This window comes from Apis dorsata, unplaced genomic scaffold (assembly GCF_000469605.1).
Source record: "Apis dorsata unplaced genomic scaffold, Apis dorsata 1.3 scaffold_292, whole genome shotgun sequence".
NCBI lineage: Eukaryota > Metazoa > Arthropoda > Insecta > Hymenoptera > Apidae > Apis > Apis dorsata.
The window spans coordinates 1,144,137-1,149,183 of NW_006263567.1; the positions used below are offsets into that span (position 1 = coordinate 1,144,137).

Sequence of the window (5,047 nt, forward strand, 5' to 3'; positions counted from 1 at the left end):
TTTTCGAGTTGTATGTCTCGCGTTGTATGTCGCGTTCCTGTGTTCGAGGGAAAGCAAGCTAGGTGGAATGTGGCCAAGCACCATCGAGGGAAACTTTTAAATAGTGATCGAGCCTCGAGAACCGTCGAGGCCGTCGAAAGACGAGAAAAGAAGTGAAGAAGAGGAAGAGGGGAGGGGAGGAGGGGGGCTTCTCTCGTCTGTCGGAATTTAGCAGCCGAAGCGCTTGACTGGCGAACGATCTTGCTCGCCGTTCTCGCTGAAACAATCGAAACTTTCCCTCCTGGACTACTCGACTCAACTTTTAATTAATACCGAAGTTTTCGACTTGCATAGGATGGAACAGGAAAGAACGGAATGCAGCCCGCTGCCATTCCCGGCTATATTACAATAGCGAGGTGTCGGGAACAATTTCAAAGGAATTCAAAGTTCGCGCGCCGCCGTCCCAACTTCCGCCGCAAGTAAGCACGCCTCCGAAACATCACAGATTCACCGATCGAGATACAGTTGTTCCAATCGGTGATTTTCGATCATTCCACGTTATTGGAATAGGAACGATGGAAAATTTTTTTCAAAAAAAGTTCAAAATCTGTTTCAATCTCTATTGTTCTCGAACTTCGCGAAAAATAGTACAATTAATCCCTAATTAAATTTCCCCGATGAAAAATAATTCTCAATTCGCAAACTTTTACTTCGAAAGGTATAGGTATTTTAATGGTTTCGTTTTGTATCTTCCAATCTTCGTATCGTCAATTTCTTTTTCAGCAATTTCACGCGCAACGATGGCTTTCTTTTGCGCAGCCAAATGTTCGAGATAATCCTTGGCGATCGTAAATTCTCATTCGCCGATAAATATGGATCGGGGCAGTTTGGAATAAACCTTGGTCAAGCCGATACAGACTTCGGCGACGATAAAAATGGCCGCAGAATCTTTCTGCCCGGCGTATTTATACGCCGTATACGTATTTATACGTCGTATATCGCGGGACACGGTTCGAGGTGTGCCTGGATTTAGGGCTGTTATAAACAATCCACGGCCGCGAAGGTGTGTCGTAAAGCGGCAACAATCTCGGGGGTGGAGCTTCGATTCGCGGGAAGACCTTGCATCCGTGCCCCGTAAATCACACGATACAATACCTGTTATTTAAGTAGTTGTTGCAATCGAGATATTTGCTTGCCATATTTTTTTCCTTTTTTCCTCTCTCGATCGATGACTCGGTTTCCACGATTCTTCCGCAAATCGACGATCATCTTCGAGTTCTAGTTAGCTTCCGTAGTTCGATCTGTAGATCTTCGAAAAGAGGATCGTGGCAATTAATTTCAATTCAATAAGGATTGTAAATGAGATTGTTCATTTAAAAATCGTTTTAAAAATAGTTTCTTCTCCGATTCGATTTCAATGGAGAATTTAACGTTCCAATATGGCGGAGGAGAGGAACGAGTTGACGATTAATAAATCGTTCTTCCTCTGGCGGTGAAAAGACTACCCGTAGACTTCTCGATCGAAATGAGTTTGATCGATTTAATCGGGATCGTGTAATTTATCCGTGGAAAGAAAAGGAAGGGTGTGCAGCTCGTGGCGAGACGTCACGTTGATCGAGTCGGCCACGGCGGGAGAGATCGGCGGTGTAACCGCAGCCCACGGAGAAAACAAGAGCGATGGCTGCCTATCTTTAGAACAACCCGCCGTAAAAATATTCTCAAGGATCTCCAAAGAACTCTCTTTCTCTCTCCCCTGGGGAGGAAACGGGCGGCAAGGTTGACTTTTACCCCGTGCCTCGTCCCAAATAGCCGTCTTAAGTGCTCACACGCGTTTAACCGACGTAAAAATCCACCTGAAATAAGATTACGACCGTGACTTTGTTTGAGATAGGTGCTATATCGAGATGTTACGAACGTTGTTATTTTTACGAGATTTCTGCTCATCTCTTTGCTTATAAATTTCGAAACGCTTTTTTCTTTTCGACTCGTACACGCACCATCTGCAAGTTTGTAAACGTTTTACGACGTTTTATTGATGTAAATTTATTTTAGATAGATCGGATGGATGTATGAAAAGAAACTTAACTGCCCGTTTACGTTCCACGCGGACAAATTACTGTCCGTCATTAATTGTCGTTATTCAAGCAGGAACGTATTATGATTTGCAAGCGCCGTTTTCTACATGGACGGACGACAGATGTTCGACGACTTTTTCTCTGCTTCGGTGGAGAGATGCGCGAACACAGCAAGATGCAGAAAGGTCGTAAATTATAGCAATCGTAAGCGATTGATGGGCCGGGGTGACACCGATTGATGCCCGCTTCTTTATCTTCTTCACAGTCTCCCAAGACGTCGTTCCATCATTCGAAACATTCGTGAGCAGTTGGAATAATTTTTTATTACCTTTTATTACATCTTACCAATTCTTTTATCGGAGATCCATCGAAATATTCATTTTTTACGATCCGCTCGTTTTTATTATCAAGAAGGGAAGGTTTGAATAAAACTTAATCGATACATATATGTACGTGTACACAGATACGAGGCCATCGATAACCATACTTAAAGAATTTCTAATACGTACACCATATCTGGCATACTCCATTGAATTAACATTCCTCGCCGCACATTATAAATCTCGTTGTCTACAATTTAGCATCGTCAATCAACCAGAAACCTCTTACTAGTGAGTCATAGGAAGTTTCCTTCTCCTCCTCCTCCCCTCTCCCATGCCTCTCCAACCAACGAACAACGACGCGAGGAGGCGACGTACATAAATATCGTGGCAGAAACACAAGAGGTTCCTTCGAGCTTATTACCATAATGGCTGCCTCTCCCCCTAGCTCTAGTTGAGGGATAATAGATCCCGAGGCGACCGATTTGGTTATCGAGAGACCGTCGTCACGGCTCCGCGAATTCGCAATTTCGCGAGGGCACGCGCTGCACCCACCCACGCGCGCTCGACACGCGTATAAAATTATACCCTATCCGTGTACGTTATCCGCAATGATGCTGCCGATTTTAGCGCGTTTCCATCACGATAATCCGATCGGTCAAAATCCGAAGCCGGACGAGTAATGGTGGTAATATTCTTTCCGGTTTGTCCCTAAAATCTCGGTGAATTATCGCGTTTTTGATTTCACCCCACGCGTAAATCACGACGAACGAACGTCGCGACGATTAATATTTGGTTCGCTCGAGGATCGTTGTCTCGCGATCTTTCCAAAGCGGCTCGAAGAAAGCGCTACGTATTTCGCGTGGAATAGGGGTCTACGCGTCTAAGGACACGGAATAATAATAGCAATAGAAGAATCGAGGGAAAGCCGTGGTTGAAAACGTGTAGACCCCGTTTTTTCGATTCGACGACGGTTTTCTACGCTCGTTCTAAATTTTTCTATTAAATAGGGAAGTGAGGTAAAAAAGAGAGGTATATACTGTACTTTTATGTACATCAAAGGAGAGTATATATCTTTATATTTGATATGATCGTATAATAAGAATTTGAAGAAGGGAAACACGCGTTTAACACGTTGGTACTTGTTTTCCACTCGAATCTTTTTTTTCGCGTTCATCCGCCATGTAGACAAAGAGGAGTAAGAAGCGGAGATACGATTTCAGAGGCAAATTTCTCGGTCTCCGATTCCCCGAGGCTTGCAAATGACAGACGTAGACGGCGTGTCTAGTCGGTGGCATTCAAATTTCAGCCGGAACCGCAGTATTTTTCCCTCTCGACTCGTGTTCTCCTCCCGCTTCGTTTTACCCTGCTTCCTCCTCCTTCTCCTCAAGAGAGAAAGGGTTGGCTCGCGAGCAGGTGCGAGCAGCTGCAAAAACACGAACAAGATATGATGGGATGGGGGATGATCGCGTGCCGAGGCTGGTTGCTGTACGGGGATGATAAAGAAGGTACAAACGACGGCAGAGCGCCATTTCGCGAGGAAACGTACGACATTGGCTTTTATGCGCGCAATAATGCGAGAGCACCGGCTGTCAGGGCCGTGTTGCAGGAAACGCCGACCGTTTTCCTCTCGTCCCTTCGAAGGTCGTTATTTTTCTCAATTTCGCGTTGGAGGAATAAGGTGGAAGAGGAGGAAGGGAGAGAAAGGAGCGGAGAAAGGAAAGGATCGTGGAGAGCTCGTTGAGCGCGCTTTATCGCTTTGGCGTTGTTTTTTTATTTTCTTTTTTCCACGCTCGACGAAAGGATATGACACGAAGGAGAGGGAGACACATTACGCGACGTATGAATTATTTCACTCGCTCTCTGTCCTCGTTGAATTCTCGTTCAATCGCGATAATGTCCTTCGAGCAAGAGAGAACGTAAAGAGAATTTTACAGAAATTTTCGATCGCGTTGAAGGAAAATGAGAGAAGAAAATTTGGAAGACGGGAAGGAAGCCTCTCTCTCCCTTTCTCTCTTTCTCTCCTTCGAAGCCTCGAATCGAATACCTGAAAAAGACGGCTCGCCGTGGCTTTGTACAGATTAGCTGTGAATAATGCACGACGACACACCGCCGCGAGGAACTGTTTCGCGTCTTATTTCCCGGATGACGCGGGAGGAAAACAGACGGCGACGGCGTGGAGAGAAGGAGAGGAGGGTGGGGGGATTGTGCAGGGTGTATAAAAAAGAGACGGAGGTCCTCCCCTTCCTTTGCCGCGTGGAGTACCTTTCGTTTAATCCGGTTGAGTGCGACAAATCTTTCTGTCCTTTCTCCCTATGCCTTCTGTCATCCTCCATCTTCCCCCTCCTCCCCTCTCCGTCGACTTTCTTCTTTCATTCCATTTTTCTTCCCTCTTTCGACGTGCCTTCTCCTCCTCCTCCTCCTCCTCTTCTTTCTCCTCTTCTCCTCTTCTTCTTAATCCATCATGCTCGATCTCTCCTTCCTCGTCTCGCCTCTCGCCTCGGAATGTTCTCCGCTCAAATGAATATTTAATTCTTACTTATCCGCCGCGCGGAGGACGATGTAAGCGCGAATAAATAAGCGAGAGAACAACGCGAGGAGGATGTATTTTAATGGTAATCCGCAGACGACGACATCTGCGCCTCTCCTTTTAAAAGTACAAGCGCGACTTCT

At 45.7% G+C, this 5,047-nt stretch overlaps 1 protein-coding gene across 1 annotated transcript in view; it reads left to right on the plus strand.

Moving 5' to 3' along the window:
• Positions 1 to 5,047, plus strand: part of LOC102672661 (headcase protein) — a 146,868-nt gene that overhangs the window by 123,393 nt on the left and 18,428 nt on the right. The gene's annotated exons all lie outside the window — the stretch shown is intronic.